Below are 20,377 nucleotides of genomic sequence, written 5' to 3'. Positions count from 1 at the left end.
TTGGTTCTTAAAACACTAAGTAAGTGTATGTATGCCTAAAGTTAACCATCTAATAGTATATTCTAAACTATCTCAATCAACGTATAAAATCTCAATATAGTTGACTCAAAACTACAGTTCATCATGCATTCAAATATTGAATGGTAGTGTTGGTGGATGATGATGAAGGTTGAAAATAGTGATGGTGGCAAATGTGGTGCGAACTATATCATCTAGAGCCCGGATGTCAGACTGCTGGCTGCTAGGGATTCACCCCTATTCAATCTATCGGTTTTTGGAGCGGAGCTCCATGCCACCTAAGCAGGCATCATCTACACACGATAGGTATTGCGGGCGGAGAGAATATTCATTGAGGGCGATTCTATTATTATTATTAGCTAGATCCAAGATGAGGTGAAGCCTCTGGAAGTTCATCGTCTGCTCCGAGACATCTGAAGGTTCCTCAGTTACTCCACCCCGATGACTGTTCGATATATCTTTCGAAAGGTGAATAGCACCGTGGATTGGATTGTCTCCTTTGTTGCCGACCATACTGGAGACTGGACTTAACGTCAAGGTGATGAATGTTCAGGAGTCTTGCGTGATATTTTGTATACTGATTTCTTAAACTATACTCACATCAAACTAGTGTGATCGTCCTGCTGTACCAAAAGAAAAAAAAATAGTGATGGCGGATAGTTTTGGGATTACCAGCAATGGATGGTGGGAGAAAAGTGGTCAAAAATAGTGATGGTGGACAGTTCATCATGCATTCTCTTTCTCTCTCCCTTCTTAACTATTAATTATCATTTTTTTTATATTTTTTTTTAGATACCCCATATATTCTGATCCCGCCCATTACTCATACTATGAGATGACATAGCAAGAGGTATTTTGATATGAAATTTGAGATCATAATGTTTAATGCAAAACTAGATTAATGATTATTTCTATGAAAGGTGATAATGGAGTGGCCATCCTAATGCCCAATTTCAAATGAGGCATAGTATAAAGTTCTTTTTTTAAATTATAGTTGTTGGATGGATGTTTGACTAGGACACCACCTTCCAAGACCTTTTCAGTACTACACGATGCAGCAGGAAGAAAGAAGAAACAAAATAAAATAATCAAAATATGTGGATCAGCCACAAAAAAGACTCGCCTCCACGGGGCATACAAACTTCACTATAAAAAAAAAATTTATAAGAGAAAATCTCACCCTCAACCCTTGTATACCCAATTCTCTCTCACTAGAAGTTTTCCTCACAAAAGCTCTCTCTCTCTTGGAAGACCCCCTGAACCCCTGAAGTGATCGGCGTTCGTTATCCAGGAGCCTCCTGCTCCTCTCTCAGCGCTTCCGCCTCTCTCTTCTTCTCTCGGATTCCGTACGATGGATTTGCGGCAAAACCAGACCACACACGAAAACCACTGTGCCTCGCAGGCCCTTTTAAAGAGCTTAAATCTGATTAGAGAGGGATTAGGAGTCATAAACAAAGCTAAATAACCTTCTGGACCATCGGATCAAAACTGGGAGCCACCCACGCCATTTGATCACGCTCCGGTCCACGAAATAGTACCGTGGACTGCAAAAAATGCGTGGAAAATGCCCACGCGGTCCACAGGCCCAGCCGTGGATCGGGGTACAGGCCCAGGCAAGGAGCCTGGGCCTGGGTCAGCCCACGCACGCGTGCTTGGGCCGCGCACGGGCTGGGCCTTGCGCCCGCCTGGGCCGCACACCCGACTGGGCCGCACGCCCACCTGGGCCGTCCGCTCGCCTGGGCAGCGCGCCTGGGTCGCGCGTCCTACGCATTGGCCCCGCCTGGGCCGCGTGCCGCCGTCACTCCATCGGCCCGCCACCAGCCGCCAGCGGTCCTCCATCACCTCGGATCTCATGCCGACTTTAAAAGTTCGTATCTCCTCCATCCAAGCTCCGTTTAGGGTGATCTTGGTCTCATTGGACTTCATTTTTCACCACGAACCTCACTATGGGCTCAATGTGGACTGAATCTCGAGGTATCAAATTCTAACAATCTCCACCTCGACTCGATATTCGACCTCCTCCAAACTTTGAGAGCTTCTGAATCTCCTCATCCCCATGCCCTAGGGCAATCGCCTGCTGATCATGGATGGGCAAACATGGGAGTCGAGCCAGGCTGCTCGATCCCATCTCCATCGTATGCTATGCTCCTCCTATCCTGAGACTTGCTCGGGACATTGTCCTGCGATAATAGGAATCTCACCTTGCGATGTCGTCTCTCATCCTCCCGAGTCTCCTGTCTCATGCCCGATCCACCTCCTGGAGCTCCACCTCGCTCTGAGCTCCATCTGGCTCCCGAAGCTCCACCTCGCACTGGGCTCCCCACCAGATAATAATATCCTCTGCTCTCCTTCTTCCTTTCTAGTACAATCCTATCGCTGCATAGCACCCTCAGAATTCTTCCACCAGCTACCGTCATGTAGCCTCTCGAATCCAGTTTGCCAAGTGAGATAAAATTTTGTCTGAAATCGGGTATGTATCGGACCTCCCCCAATCTCCTCACTGCACCATCATGTATCCTCCAGCTAACCATCCCAATACCTCTGATCGCACAGCTCGATCCATCCGGCAGATATACAGTGCCCTCACTGTTCTCCAGGGAATCAAACTGCTCCTCTCTGCAACATACATGATAGGGACATGCAGAATCTAATATTCACTGCTGGAAAGAAATAGATACATCATCAAATATCTTCAGGACTTCTCCATCTGAATCGTTGCCGACCGTCGCTACAGCAGCCACCATTTGATTTTTGAGTTGAGGGCAATTTCTGGCTAGATGCCCCAACTCCTCATATCGGTAACACCTGATTTTACTCAAGTCCCTCCTGGACTTGGACTGCCCTTGTTGCGATCTCCTGTCGCTCCGTCTACCACCTCTTGCTCCTCCAGAAGCCACCAAAGCTGAGCCACCGCCATCTGAGCTCGAAGTCGGATTCTCCCTCTTGAGAACCTCATTCTGGAGTATCATTGTGATGACTTCGTCCATCTTAATAGTGCTCTTTCCCACTAGAAAAGCAGTTACCAAGGACTCATACGAAGGGGAAAGCGATGCCAGCAAAACTAGTGCCCTAGTCTTCCCCTCAACATTCTCACCAACGCTGAGGAGGTCGGTGAGGATCTTTTGGAAGTGGCTGAGATGCTCTTGCACGCTCTGTCTCTCGGCCATCTGCAGTTGGTAGAACTGCCTCTAGAGGAAAAGAGTGTTGGTGAGAGATTTTACCATATACAACTCCTCGAGCTTCGACACAGTACCGTCGGAGAAGTCTCACTCAGCACATGGATCACCACCTCATCCGTTAGGTACATACGGATGGTACTCACCGTCTGCATCTGTAGCCATTTTCAATCTCGCACCTCCATGATGGTCGACTTCTCATCACACAAGAGAGCATCGATCAACTCCTGTTGGATGAGCACGTCCTTCACCCTTGCTTGCCACAAGGAGAAATTGCTCTTACCATTAAACTTGTTGATCTCTATCTTGATTGATCCTGTCTTCTCCATCTTCAGTCTTGCTTACCACTGCTGCAATCTGCGTCCTTATATCACCTTACTCTGATACCACTTGTTGGGTGGATGTCTGACCAGGACACTACCTCCCAAGACCTTTTCAGTACCACGTGATGCAGCAGAAAGAAAAGAAGAAACAAAATAAAATAATCAAAATATGTGGATCAGCCACAAAAAAGGCTCGCCTCCATGGGGCATTCAAACTTCACTATGAAAAAAAAAATTACAAGAGGAGATCTCACCCTCAACCCTTGTACACCCAATTCTCTCTCACTAGAAGTTCTCCTTACAAAAGCTCTCTCTGTCTTGGAAGACACTCTGAACCCCTGAAATGATCGGTGTCCGCAGTTCAAGAGCCTCCTGCTCCTTCTCTCTCAGTGCTTCCGCCTCTCTCTTCTTCTCTCGGGTTTCGTACGGCTCCGTACGGTGCATTTGCGGCAAAATCAGACCACACACGAAGACCACTATGCCTCGCAAGCCATTTTAAAGAGCTTAAACCTGATTAGAGAGGGATTAGGAGTCCTAAACAAAGCCAAATAACCCCCTGGGCAGTCCACGGCTGGGTCTGTGGACCGCAAGAAACACGTGGGAAACGTCCACGCGGTCCACAGGCCCAGTCGTGGACCGCCCGATCCACGATGGATTGGGGTACAGGCCCAAGCAAGGTGCCTGGGCCTGGGCCGGCCTGCACGCGCGGGCCTGGGCCGCGCTTGTGCACGGACTGGGCCGCACGCCCGCATGGGCTGCTCACCCGGCTAGGCCACCCGCCCACCTTGGTCGTGCATCCCACGAGTTGGCCCCACCTGGGCCATGCACCGCTAGCCGCCGACGGTCTTCCGCCGTCTCAGATCTCATGCCGACTTTAAAAGCTCATATCTCCTCCATCCAAGTTCCGTTTGAGGTGATCTTGATCTCGTTGGACTCCATTTTTCATCGCGAACCTCGCTATGGACTTAGTGTGGGCTGAATCTCAAGATGTCAAATCCTAACAATAGCTATAATGTAGGTGATTTTCACTGTATTCTTTATATATTCATACTTGAGAGATTTCAGCCTCTCTAGAACAAAGGTTTTGCTATAATGCTTTTTATCCAACTACAATATTTTTCATATGCATAAGTGTGGCATCCTAGTCGCTAAAATACAAGTATGGATGCTACAAAAACCCTTGTGAGCATAGTATTGCCCGTGCAGACGTCACAAACTCTCTATTGCTGAGTATACCCACATACCCTTATGGCACTATTTGAGTATAGTTATTACAAGCACCATATGCCTTGTGTTACAGACCATACCCAAAAGCTTAAGCTTTCGTATGTGATACCCTTTTATTAATTAATATAGGACTATGACAATCTCGACCACCTAATCTCATGACACCATCGTGATGATTGGCTCCTACTTGAGAGAGCAGGATCCATTCATAACTTAAGCCCTACTCAATCCTACTGCTTGGGTCCTACCCAATCTTATTGGATCCTTCTAGACCTTAGTGTCTCCCAATTTAGGTCCATATGATTGACAAAAATTGTGAAACATAACAAGCCTAGTCTTGGTACCACTTGTTACAAATTTATAGTCCAAAAACTTCAGCCATTAAGAGGAGGACTAACCCAGATCAATAAACCCATATGAGATCTCTTTTACTAGTCAATATAGGATTATAACACTTATCTTTATTGAAAAAAATTATAATCATGGACAATAATATCATCGTCATGCTCCAAATCTGGAACATAACACGGCCATGCTACCGAAGGATGGGATCCACGATAACACGAAGCCAATCCATTATAATCATATAAAATCCATCAAATAAAAAATTCAGTTCCTTTATTCATCAGATAATTAAACTAATATTGATTCAGAGCATCTAAATCCGAAAATAAATACAAATTTATATCTCAAAATTCATAATTATTTACTATAAATTTGTGATCATCATATATCTAAATCTCATCTACAAAATTTCTAAGCCTGCATCGCAGATCTCCAAATCTGAATTTCTTTTGCCGGTCCTAACATTATTCCTCTGTTCAAACAAAAAGAAAACAAAAAGAATATGAGCTATACTAGTCCAGTAAGTAGAACTTGCGCTTCCTTATCGGATCAAGCATAAGTTTTTCATGATAATGCAATATTTAAAAATAACAGATAATAAAAAATAAAGTATTTCATAGAGCATATAATAAAATGAGTCATAAACCAATCATGTATGCATAAATCATGTATATTTCACAATCATGAATCATAAATCATTTTTATCATGTATTCATGTCAAATTTCGAAATATTACTCCCAGATATTCGTGCTAAGGTCACTATTATACCCGTGACAGGACTATATTTCTTAATCGACAAAGTTCTTAATTCATGTGCCAACTTTATACCCGCTGGCAGGATCATGTTTCATGTGGATGCTAGCTCTGGATGTCGATCTTCCCGAAGAGATTCGTTCATAGCTATCTGAGAGCCTTTGAAATCCTTATATCTTTTTCTCAAAACATACGTATACATAGATGGAAAGAAACAATGAAATTCATGCTTCATAATCATGCTATTTTCATAAAATACATTCATGAAATCAATGCTCATAATAAAATATGATTTTTAACTTCACATATGCTGATCCTTAATTTATAAAAAATATGATTTCATCAATAATAATTTTTTGCATGAAAATATGATCATTTAAAAATAAATAAGGAGTATAAGATCCATTTACCTCATTCATCTTAGATCTTCAGACTTCGTTGAAAGAATCAGCTAATCCTATTTAAAATATCAAATCATCATCAATTTTTATTTTACGAATATAATAAGATTAAATCATAAGGAAAGAAGACCATTGTCCAGATGTGTCGGACCATCTAGATATCAGGGCAATTTAGGATCTCTGATCTGAGGGTCAGATTTAAGTGACTTGATCAAGAAATTATGAAGTACAGATTATATCAAGATCAATCAATAGAGTTCATTAATCATGAATTTGAAAGATATTTAATATGATCAAATGAGGTTGACATACAGCACGGATATCAAAGTAACTTCGGATCATCTTGTTAGAGTCAATATGAGCCCCTAAAAGATGAAGGCATGACTCGGTACAGGATTCATAGACCTTTTTAGAGAGAGAAAGTCAATCATGAGAGAGAAAGTAGAGAGAGAAAGTAGAGAGAGAATTTTTGTATCATTCAAAAGTGACAATCATGATTGAGATCATCAGAGGTCATATCAGGATGACTTAATATGAATTAATCATGATCGATGTTATCAATTTCGAATAAGGATCGGTTCGGAATCCAATCTACTGCATGAATTTTGAAGCAATCTCAAGTCATCATATTTTCATCTCAAGTTTATCCTAGGGTCTGTGATGCAATCAGAGAGAGAGAATGATCCTAGAGAGATAAAATCTATAAAAAGAGATAAAAGGTCCAGAGAGAGAAAATAGAGAGAATTTAGAGAGAGAAATTGGAGAGAGAAGGTAAAGAGAGGAGAGAGGAAAGAGAGAGAAAATTCTCTCTTTTCTTTCTATTTTTCTTTCTTTTTTTTTCTTTTTCTTTTCTTTTTCTTTTTCTTTTCTTTTTCTTTTTCTTTTTCCCATGGCCTTCTTTGGCCGAAACAGGGGACCGACAGGTCCCCTTGCCTTTGACCGACCGATCACGGTCATATCCTGCACGATGGTGGCCGGTGGCGAGAGGCGACCCTCCCGAGCTCAGAGAGGCCAAGGTCGGCGATCGGCGGTGACCGTCGGTGCCATAAAAATCAAAAAAAAGAAGAGGTCGAACAGGGGCTTTCTTCTCCGACGAAATCTGACGACACCTCTTGCCGGCAGTCATGCCAACAGGCACAGAAAAGAAGGAAGAGGAGAGAGGAAGTGGAAGGAGGGACTATCTCGAGCTCCGGTGACCATGCTGGCAAGAAATCACGGTGAGCACGAGTCGAAGGGCCGCGGCTTCAATCGGAGAAATCGGAGAGGAAGAGAGGGAGAAAGACCGGTGGGGGGTTCTTAGGAAGGGGAAGGTCTTTTTATAGAGAGCCCTAGGACCCCTGGTGGTCCTAGGACTCCTGATCCCCTCGAGGCTCATCGGAGAAGAAGACTCCTATCGGGAGTCTTCTTCCCGATTTCTCTCTTCTTCTTCTTCTTTTTTTCTGGGTGGGCTTAATGGGCTTTAGGCCCAACAGACCGGGTTATCACATTCTATCCCCCTTAAAAAAAATTTCATCCTCAAAATTTTACGTACCTTCATTTTTAATAAGTGTGGATATCTCATCTTCATATCATCTTCAAACTCCCAAGAAGCCTCTCTCTCCTCATGATTACTCCAATGAATCTTCACATATGGAATGATGCATCATCTTAGCACTTGCTCTTTTCGATCAACAATTCGAAGGAAAAACTCTTCATAAGTTAAGTCTTCATGAACTTGCAATGTCTCATACTTTACTACATTATTTGGATCAGGTACAAATTTTCTCAGTGATGAAACATGAAAGACATTGTGTACTTTAGATAAATCCGATGGTAAGGGGAGTTCGTAAGCAACATCTCCTACTCGGCTCAAAATTTTAAAAGATCCAATATATCGCGGACTCAGCTTGCCATGTCTCCCAAACCTTATGACACTTTTTGTAGGTGATACTTTTAGAAAAATATGATCACCGATTTGAAAATTCAATTCTCTTCTTTTTCTATCTATCCAACTCTTCTGTCTATCCTGTGCTGTCTTGAGTCTTTTCTTGATCAGATAGATTTTCTCTCTAGCATCCTTTTATTATCAGTAAAATCCTTTCTTATTTATAACTAAGGTATTTCATAATATCTTTTGATTTAAATGATTAATATTTCTAATCAATTCAGACCACCATGCTTTTGCTGCGCACTCTAGCCTCAACTTATCAAATTATCTAAGTCTATCAAAAATAAAAATATCTTTGTATGTTAAATCAATCAAAGATAGATCCAACTTTCAGATTTTATATAAAATTTAGGATAAAATTTAAGATTTTCTTGTCATTACTATCTCTTAGGTATAGCATATCAAAATTAAATCTTCATCCACCTTCTATGTTTGAACTTATTACATAAGCTTCACCACTCCTCAAAAATCCAATATATCTAGAATTAATTTGAGTTAACCTTTGATTTACCTTACAATCATTTAGACAACTTCCAAACCAACCTTTCTTTACAAAAAAAATTAACATCAAAATCAGCAAAGTTATCATATCCTTTATCTATATAGGTTTAGCATTTCAATGTCATCGAATATATCCAATATAACATATCAATACCTCTCACTTCATTTCAGGGTCAACACTTCTCGTACTCAGGTCAACTCTGCTAATTAGAATCCAAGATATAACTCGTCAATTCTATTATAGACATCATATGCCACTTATGCATAAATTTCATCATAATACCTATTGGTTCGAAATCAAATTATTGAATCCTTTCTTTTATATCTATCATGTTCCTCATGATCTTGGCCTCAAGTTTAAATATCACTAAAGTCACAATCCCGAATAATGATAACCTTAAGCTCAAATACTATTTAAGTCATATTTTCTGATGATCATAATCTAAACTTTATATCATTCTATCACGTCCTTAATGATCATAATCTTAAGCTCTGATATTATCCATCATACTCTACTCTGTCATATCCTATTGATCATACATAAAGTTTTGATATCACTTCATAATCTCAGTGATCTTAAACCTAAGCTCTGATATTATTCTATCATATCCTAATCACTTATATCATAGTCCCTAAATGATCATAACCTAAGCTCTAATACCATAAAATGTCACGCCCTAAATTCGGGACATAACACAGCCATGCTATCGAGGGATGGGGTCCACGATAATACGAAGCCAATCCATCATAATCATATAAAATCCATCAAATAAAAAGATTCAATTCCTTTATTCATCAGATAATTAAACCAATATTGGTTCAAAGCATCTAAATCTGAAAGCAAATACAAATCCATATCTCAAAATTCATAATTATTTACTATAAGTTCATGATCATCATATATCTAAACCTCATCTATAAAATTTCTAAGCCTGCATCGCAGATCTCCAAATCTGAATTCTTTTTATCGATCCTAATCTTATTCCTCTATTCAAACAAAAAGAATATGAGCTATACTAGTCCAGTAAGTAAAACTTGCGCTTCCTTATCGGATCTAGCATAAATTTTTCATGATAATACAATATTTAAAAAATAATAGATAATACAAAATAAAGTATTTCATAGAGCATATAATAAAACGAGTCATAAACCAATCATGTATGCATAAAATCATGTATATTTTACAATCATGAATCATAAATCATTTTTATCATGTATTCATGTCAAGTTTCGAAATATTGCTCCCAGATATTCATGCTAAGGTTACTATTATACCCGTGACAGGGCCATGTTTCTTAATCAACAGAGTTCTTAATTCATGTGCCAACTTTATACCCACTGGCAAGGCCATATTTTATGTGGATGCTAGCTCCGGATATCAATCTTTCCGAAGGAATTCGTTCATAGCTATCTGAGAGCCTTTGAAATCTTTATATCTTTTTCTTAAAACATACGTATACATAGATGGAAAGAAATAATAAAATTCATGCTTTATAATCATGCTATTTTCATAAAATACATTCATGAAATCAATGCTCATAATAAAACATGATTTTTGACTTCACATATACTGATCCTTAATTTATGAAAAATATGATTTCATCAATAACAATTCTTTGCATGAAAATATAATCATTTAAAAATAAATAAGGAGTATAAGATCCACTTACCTCATTCATCTTAGATCTTCAGACTTCGTTGGAAGAATCAGCTAATCCTATTTAAAATATCAAATCGTCATCAATTTTTATTTCATGAATATAATAAGATTAAATCATAAGGAAAGAGGACAGTTGTCCGGATGTGTCAGACCATCCAGATACCAGGATAATTCAGGATCTCTGATCTGAGGGTCAGATTTAAGTGACTTGATCAAGAAATTATGAAGCACAGATTAGATCAAGATCAATTAATAGAGTTCATTAATCATGAATTTGAAAGATACTTGATATAATCAAATGAGGTTGATATACAGTACGGATATCAAAGCAACTTCGGATCATCTTGTTAGAGTCAATATGAGCCCCTAAAAGATGAAGGCATGACTCGGTACAGGATCCATAGACCTTCTTAGAGAGAGAAAATTAATCATGAGAGAGAAAATAGAGAGAGTAAATGGGAAGAGAATCTTCGTATCATTTAAAAGTAACAATCATGATTGAGATCATCAGAGGTTATATCAGGGTGACTTAATATGGATTAACCATAATCGATGTTATCAATTTTGAATAAGCATCGGATCGAGATCCAATCTACTGCACGAATTTTGAAGCAATCTCAGGTCATCATATTTTCATCTCAAATTTATCCTAGGGTCTGTGATGCAATCTGAGAGAGAGAATGACCCTAGAGAGATAAAATCCATAAAAAAAGATAAAAGATCTAGAGAGAGAAAATAAAGAGAATTTAGAGAGATAAATTGGAGAGAGAAGGTAAAGAGAGGAGAGAGGAAAGAGAGAGAAAATTCTTTTTTTTCTTTTCTTTTTCTTTTTCTTTTTTTTTTCTTTTTCCCATGGCCTTCTTTGGCCGAAACAGGGGACCGACAGGTCCCCTTGCCTTTGACCAACCGATCATGGCCATTTCCTGCACGACGATGGCCAGAGGTGAGAGGCGACCCTCCTAAGCTCGAAGAGGCCAAGGCCGGTGGTCAGCGGTGACCGTCGGTGCCATAAAAATCAGGAAAAAAAAGAGGCCGAACAGGGGCTTTCTTCTCTGATGAAATCCGACGACACCTGTCGCTGGCAGTCGTGCCCACAGACACGAAAAAGAAGGGAGAGGAGAGAAGAAGAGGAAGGAGGGACTACTTCGAGCTTCGATGACCACACCGGCAAGAAATCATGGTGAGTACGAGTCGAGGGGCCGCAACTTCAATCGGAGAAATTGGGGAGGAAGAGAGGGAGGAAGACCGGTGAGGGGTTCTTAGGAAGGAAAAAGGCCTTTTTATAGAGAGCCCTAGAACCCCTGGTGGTCCTAGGACTCCTGATCCCCTCGAGGCTTATCGGAGAAGAAGACTCCTATCGGGAGTCTTCTTCCCGATTTCTCTCTTCTTTTTTTTTTTCTTTCTGGGTGGACTTAATGGGCTTTAGGCCCAGCAGGCTGGGTTATCACAATCATAAACTTCTTTTCTTTTTTTGTGCAATTAAATGGGATATTGTAAAGCAACAACAATCTCTACAATCTACGCAGATAATTAATAAGCAAAAAATAATCAAGCAACCCATAAAAAATATCATAATTTTGATGTAAATTTTTTACTATTTAGAATAATGAGATTACTGCAGATCTTCTCTAGATCAACTAGAAGTTACACAAATATATGTCATCAAGAATAAATCTTGACTTTATAATAAAAATAATTACCACCAATAAAGCATATTTAAACAATAAATAAGGATGGATCTCATTAAACATGTGGATGCTTGACATAATAATTATTAGAGAAAACTTTTCAAAAATCAAAATCGTTCAACTTGTAACTCTCGATATCCGAAACAACATATTGAATAACGAATCAAGAAGATAAGAGGCTTTGAAAATGGTTTCTAAAACAATCTTTCTCGGTTTCAGCCTGCTATTACTTCTTAAGTCATTGTGGGGTGGTTTCTCAGCTTGGAAAAATCATATGGAAGCTCTCAATTCTAGAAAAATGTAAACTATTTAGTTGGTTATGTTACAACAGAAAGATTCTCACAGATAGGGTCTTGAAAAAGAAGGATTTAAATGGACCCGGTAGATGCTCTTTATGCTTCAATGACATTGAATCGATCAACCACATCATGTTACATTGCTCCTACTCGACAGAAGTGTGGAAAATGTTATTACATCAATGGCAAAACTCAGACATACTGTAAGAAATAGAAGATCTCTGGCAAAGATAGAGACATATACATAAGAAGCACACTAACAGAGCCTTGGATACAATCGTTTTGGTGACACTATGGACCTTATGGAAGGAGAGGAACATCAGAATTTTTCACTCAAAGGGTAGAAGCCATCTTGAAGTCGTTTGGATGATCATCTTCTTAACAAGAGACTGGACAAAAAAAATCAAGAGATCAAGGACTTCGTTCTATCCTCCAACTAATCGCTTCCCAGAGTCTACCTTAATATAGACCGCAACCTTGTTCTCTTCCTTATTCACTGAAAAGAAGTCTGTAGTTACTCTTTAATATTAATCAAAGCTACGGACTGCTGAACTATGGAGATGGACATTGCTTGACATTCTGATTATTCTTCAGAATAGCGATCTCTAAAAAACTGATCCTATCATCCCCGGTCTGATGAAGAAAATGAATTTTTGAAATTGGGATAGCATGTCGATGCTCGTTCTCCTTCAATGTACTCTCTGAAAGTCTGAAGTTTGATAGCTAAAGTCTGAAATTTCAGTCTGAAAGTCTGAAACTTTAGAACTTGAAAGTCTGCAATCTGAAACCTGAAAATGTGAAATCTGAAAATGTGAAATCTGAAAATGTGAAATCTGTAATTGAAAGTCTGGAACCTGTAACCCATAATCTGTAACCTGTAATCTTTAGCTCATTGCCTTGGTATCAAGTCCTCTCAACTTGATTCTCTCCCTTTATATGTAAATATTCAACTGCATAGACCAGTAATAAAATCTGGATGGTATTACCTCCCATGTCATCAAAAAAAAAAAAAAAATCATCACAATCAGGATACAATCAACCATCTGATCATCTGATAAAGTAACGTCAAATCCTCTTATTTTCTTCCTCTCTGTTGCTGTAGTCCGTTTTCGCACTTTGGTTTTTTCGCATTGATTTCTACATCTCTCCTAGCTTTTATGCAACCTAGCTTTTATGCAACCACAAAGGCTTTGTTAGCCATATTAAATAGGCCCAACCAATAGAATCCTACTTGGACTCTTCTCTCCCTTTTTTTCATTTAAAGAGTTGTAGTCCCACATGACCGACATGAGGAGGGACATCCAACAAATCTCTCTCTCCCGACTTATGTGAGAGGTTCATCAAGCCCACTTTCTCTTTGTGAGCAATCAAGTTTTTTAAAGATAAAATTTTAATCATCATATTTGATCCATTATCATTAGTATGGATTTTCTTAAGATAAAATAACTTTATCTCTAAAGCATCTTGAATCCAATAATATCTCATATCAATATGCTTAGATCTTAAATGAAACATTAGATTCTTTGGAAGATGGATGGTGCTTTGACTATCATAATGAAGTATATATTTTTTTTGTTCTAGGCCCAACTCCTATAGAAAAATTTTCATCCACAAAAGTTCTTTCTAAGCTTCTACAACTGTAATATATTTGGCCTCTGTAGTGGACGAAATGATATATTTTTATAATTTAGATAGCCATAAGACTGCTCTCCCTGAAAAGATCATCAAGTATCTCAATGTAGACTTTCTAGAATCAATATCACCAGCCATGTTTGCATCTATATATCCATCCAACACATGTTTAACTTTTTCAAAACATAAACAGACTATACAAGTACCTCTGAGATACTTGAGAATCTATTTAATAGCTGTCCAATATTTCTTATTAGGATTAGAGAGAAACCGACTTACAACACTAACTATATGAATGATATTTGGTCTTGTGCAAACCATGGCGTACATCAAACTACTAACTATGGATGCATAAGAAATTTTTTTTATTTCTTATTCATCTTTCTCACTTGTAGGATATTGTCTGAAACTTAATTTGAAGTGACCTGCAAGTAGAAAGAAAACTAATTTAGACTTGCTCATGTTGAACTTTTCAAGTATCTTTTCGATATATCTTTCATGAGATAACTAAAGTTTTTTGCTCTTTCTGTCATGAGTAATTCTCGTGTCAAAAATTTGTTTAACCAGCCCCAAGTCCTTCATGGTAAAGAACTTGCTCAAGTCTCTTTTGAAGCCTTCAATCTTGCTAGCATCATAGACAATAATCAGCATATCATCTACATGAAGCAAAAGAATAATGAAGTCTTCATCAGAGAATTTCTTTACAAATGCATAATAATCAAAAGTAGCTTTATTGTATCCATGGTCCATCATGAAGGAATCAAATTTTTTATGCCACTATCGAGGTATCTGCTTGAGTCCATATAATTTTTTTTTTAATTTGCATACAAGATGCTCTTTGCCTTTAATTGTAAATTTCTCTGACTGCTCCATGTAAGTATTCTCCTCTAAGTCTCCCTAGAGAAAAATCATTGTCACATCAAGTTGTCCAATCTCCAAATTCATATATGCAGCTAAACTAAGAACGACTTAGATTGAAGACATTTTGACCATAGGTGAAAATATTTCTTCAAAATCAATATATTTTTTCTAACCAAATCCCTTGACAATCAATCATGCCTTGTACATTGAGTGTAAGTCATTTTCTCCATTCTTCAATCTTAACACCCATTTATTTTTAAATGCTCTCTTACCCTTAGATAGTTCCACTAACTCAAAAATCTCAAATGTATAGTTCTCATGCAATGATTTTATCTCCTCATGTATCGTTTTTAATCACTTTCTCTTTTACTCATAATTTATAACCTCTTGGTAGTATTTTGATTATCCTTATCAGTGATCATCACATACTCATAAAGAGAATATCTTTGGAAAGGACGATGCTCTTTAGTGGATCTTCTCAACTGAGGCTTAATTGATAGTTCTGGAGAGGTTTGCTCAGCATACTCATCTGACATATCATTATCAGATATGGGCTCATCAACTGCATTATCATCATCTTTTTATATATTCTTTTTGTTATCATTATTCACCATGATAGGAGGCACTGGATCCAGATCAATATAATTTCTAGTGATGGACTTTAGCTTCTTAGTCTTTTCAAAATCTTCAATAGTCTGATCTTCTAGATATATAATATCCTGCTTCTGATGATCTTTTTATTAACTAGATCCCATAATTTGTAACCAAACTCTTCATATGCATATCTCAGAAAGATGCACTGTTTAGACTTTCCATCAGGCTTGGATTTCTTAGTTTTAGGGATGTGAATAAATGCCTTACAAGTAAATATCCTCAAGTGATCATGTGAAATATATTTTTCAATCTATACTCTTTTTGACACATCATCTTAAAGAGGAACCAAATAAAAAATATTGATTAAATCCATTGTAGGTTTCATCACTTCATCCCAAAAGGATTTAGATAATTTAGCATGAGAGAGCATACACCGAATTCTTTCATAAATAGTATGAGTTATTCTCTCAACAACTTTATTATGTTGAGATATTTTAGAAGCAGTTTTCTCAATGATGCCATGATCTTTGCAATATTTTTCAAATGGATCCTTGTATTCACCACCATTATCTACTTGAATATACTTTGGTTATCTTCCTATTTTTCTTTCAACACTACCATAAAAATGCTTGAACACATCAAGCACCTGATATTTAGATTTTAAAACAAAAGTCTATACTTTTTTAGAATGATTATCAATAAAAGTAACAAAATATAAAGTACCACTAAAAGTTTTAGCATTGTTGGATATAAAATACCCACAGCCGAAGTTCTCAGCGGGATTGACCCTTGCAGACTCCGTCCACGACTTCAACCGCAAGGAGGACTCTGTCCGGACTCCTACGGGAGCCGGGCTCCGTCACCGACTCCAACTGCTGGTAAACTCCGTCCGGACTCCTACGGGGGCCGGACTTCGCACCTGACTTTAATTGCAGGAAGACTCCACCCGGACTCCTACGGGAGCCGGGCTCCGCCACCAACTTCAACTGTCCGGACTCCTACGGGAGCCGGGCTCCGTCCACGACTTCAACCACCCGGACTCCTATGGGAGCCGGGCTCTGTCCACGACTTCAACCGCAAGGAGGACTCCGTCCGGACTCCTACGGGAGCCAGGCTCCGCAAGGAGGACTCCGCCCGGGCTCCTATGGGAGCCGGGCTCCGTCACCGACTTCGACTGCTGGTAAACTCCGTCCGGACTCCTACGGGGGCCGGACTTCGCACCTGACTTTAATTGCAGGAAGACTCCGCCCGGACTCCTACGGGAGCCGGGCTCCGCCACCAACTTCAACCGCCCGGACTCCTACGGGAGCCGGGCTCCGTCCACGACTTCAACCGCCCGGACTCCTACGGGAGCCAGGCTCCATCCACGACTTCAACCGCCCGGACTCCTACGGGAGTCGGGCTCCGTCCACTACTTCAACAGCAAGGAGGACTCCGTCCGGACTCCTACGGGAGTCGGGCTCCGCAAGGAGGACTCCGCCCGGGCTCCTACAGGAGCCGGGCTCCATCACCGACTTCGACTGCTGGTAAACTCCGTCCGGACTCCTACGGAGGCCGGACTTCGCACCTGACTTTAATTGTAGGAAGACTCCGCCCGGACTCCTACGGGAGCCGGGCTCCGCCACCAACTTCAACCGCCCGGACTCCTACGGGAGCCGGACTCCGTCCACGATTTCAACCGCAAGGAGGACTCCGCCCGGACTCCTATGGGAGCCAGGCTCCGCAAGGAGGACTCCGCCCGGGCTCCTACGGGAGCCGGGCTCCGTCACCGACTTCGACTGCTGGTAAACTCCGTCCGGACTCCTACGGGGGCCGGACTTCGCACCTGACTTTAATTGCAGGAAGACTCCACCCGGACTCCTACGGGAGCCGGGCTCCGCCACCAACTTCAACCGCTCGGACTCCTACGGGAGCCGGGCTCCGTCCATGACTTCAACCGCCCGGACTCCTACGGGAGCCGGGCTCCGTCCACGACTTCAACCGCAAGGAGGACTCCGCCCGGACTCCTACGGGAGCCGAGCTCCGCAAGGAGGACTCCGCCCGGGCTCCTACGGGAGCCGGGCTCCGTCACCAACTTCGACTGCTGGTAAACTCCGTCCGGACTCCTACAGGGGCCGGACTTCGCACCTGACTTTAATTGCAGGAAGACTCCGCCCGGACTCCTACGGGAGTCGGGCTCTGCCACCAACTTCAACCGCCCGGACTCCTACGAGAGTCGGGCTCCGTCCACGACTTCAACCGCAAGGAGGACTCCGCTCGGACTCCTACGGGAGCCGGGCTCCATCACCGACTCCAACCGCAAGGAGGACTCCGCCCGGACTCCTACGGGAGTCGGGCTCCGCCACCAACTTCAACTGCTGACACCCTAGCCGCACTTCAGTCGGCAGACCTTCGCCCCCTGGCACGTCGCAGTAACAGCCGCGATTCTGCTCCATCCCCTACGGCAGGTCCCGCACGGCTCCATCACTCCACGATCCTGCTCCACCTCCTGCGACGGATTCCACGCGGCTCCATCACTCCTTGGTAGGCCGTAATAATGGCCACGGTCCCGCTCCACTTCCTGCGACGGATACCGTGTGATTCTTTTATCCTCTGGCAAGTTGCGACAACAGACGCCGCTCCACTTCTTGTGACAGACTCCACGTGGCACGTCCTAGTAATAGCCACGAGTCCACCCCACTACTCTCCGCAATAAATTTTTTCTGACTATGGGTGGCCCACTGCCAGACGGTTACAGGCGTCACCATCAGTTTGTTGCCCCCTTCGCCTATAAAAGGGGAACCCCAGATACGTTATTCTATAAGCTCTCGTTTTTGCCTAGAAACTCTGCTAAAATTTTCGTTCGAGCACTCCATTCTTGTTGAGGTAGAGAACTGACTTGAGCGTCGGAGGGTCTTGTCGGAGCAACCCCATCTCCGATTTAGACTTCTTTTGCAGGTCCCGACGGCGACCGCGACTCCCTCGACTCCAGCTTCTCCGACGCAAGCAGATTTTTGCACCAACAAGCATCTATAGTGCAAACATCAGTATGAATCAAATCTAAATCATGTGATCTTCTATGTGGAGGAGATTTTTGAAATACAACTCTATGTTGTTTACCAATTAAACAATCAGTGTATCTTCAAAGATGTACTTTTGATAGGGAGGAGTATCTTTCTAATAGGGATGTCAAGTCCCTTCTTGCTTATGTGGTCAAGCTGCTTATGCCATAACTCAGTGGAGAAATCTTCAGTAATATTCACCTCCATCTTGCATAAGTTTGGCTTCATCATGTAAAGTGTGCCCAACTTTTTTTCTCTTACTACCACTAGAAATCTTTGGTGAGCTTTTATTTTTCTTCACCAAAGTGACTGTGGTAACCTTCATCATTAAGTATTCTAGTGGAGATGGATATCTAGAACTTGTCTTATATTTTTTAGCAATAGTTGACATTCAATATTAGTTTTCAAACAAATATCTCTCATACCAACAATCTTAGTTACTCCATTATTTTCCATCCTGACGTTGCCAAAGTCACCGTTAATATAAGATGTGAAAAAATTATACCAAGAAGTAACATGAAAAGAGGCACCTGAGTCAACAATCTAAGTACAATCATGGCCTATAAGGTTTATAGTATCATCATCACAAATAATGACAACATCAACATCAGATGCAATTGCTGTTATATCTTTTTCTTTCTTCTTTTTTTCACCTTTTTTCCTTGCTTGCTCTCTTTTAAATTTTCTGTACTTCTTTTTCAAATACCCTGACTTGCTACAATAAAAATATTTGTATCTTTTCTGAATTTGGATATTTTTCTTGACTTATCATAGTTATTAAAATTTTATGAATTTTTGATTTTACTTCTCCTCGCTTTTTTATAATCAATGTCTCTGACTGTATAATAATGCCATGTTCTCTTCTTCTAATCTCCTCATTGAGCGTAGTATCTTTTATCATTCTCAATATCACTATACCATTAGGAGCTGAATTACTAAGTGATACAACTAGAGTTTTCCAACTATCAGATAAAAAACTGAACAATAATAATGCTTGCAACTCATCATCTAGCATCGTCTTCATGGTGGCCAACTGATTTACTGTATTTTGAAATTTACTCAGATGCTCAGTAACTGAACTTTTCTCCTTATACTTCATATTCACAATCTTTTTGATCATAAATGCTTTGTTTTGTGCGGTCTTCCGTTCATAGAGGCTCTCTAATTTCTTTTATAAATTATGGGCATTAGTCTCCATAGTAACATGATGAAAAATACTATCATCTATCTATTATCTGATTAATCTAACTATTTTTTTATTTATTTTCTACCATATTTGCTGAGTTTTCTTACTTAGTTTAGCACTATTCCCTTCAATAGGATCGTACAAATTTTTGTAGAATAATAAATATTTCGCATAGAGCTTCCAAATTGAATAATTAAAAGATGTGAGCTTAATCATACTTCCACCTATATGTTTTTCTATTTGATCAATATAAGAAAATTCAATCAGTTACAATCTTGCTTTGATACCACTTTATTGAGAAAAACTGCAATCACAGACAATAATACCACAAACTTTTTTTTCTCTCTTTGTATAATTAAATGGGATATTGTAAAGCAACAATAATCTCTACGATCTACTCAGATAATTAATAAGTAAAAAATAATTAAGCAACCATAAAAAAATATAATTTTGATGTGAATCTTTTACTATTTAGAATAATAGAATTACTGCAGATCTTCTCTAAATTAATTAGAAGTTACACAAATATATATCATCAAGAATAAATTTTGGCTTCATAATAAAAAATAATCATCACCAATAAAGCAGATTTCCATAATAAACAGGAATAGATTTCACCAAATATGTGAATGTTTGAAATAATTATTGGAGAAGACTTCAAAGATCAAAACTATTCAACTTATAGCTCTCGATATCATAAATAATGTACTGAAATTTTATCACAATCGGAATACAATCAACCATCTA

This window comes from Elaeis guineensis, chromosome 10 (genome assembly GCF_000442705.2).
Source record: "Elaeis guineensis isolate ETL-2024a chromosome 10, EG11, whole genome shotgun sequence".
Classification (NCBI taxonomy): domain Eukaryota; kingdom Viridiplantae; phylum Streptophyta; class Magnoliopsida; order Arecales; family Arecaceae; genus Elaeis; species Elaeis guineensis.
The sequence above is the reverse complement of the archived record's forward strand: the minus strand, read 5'-3'. Positions refer to the sequence as shown.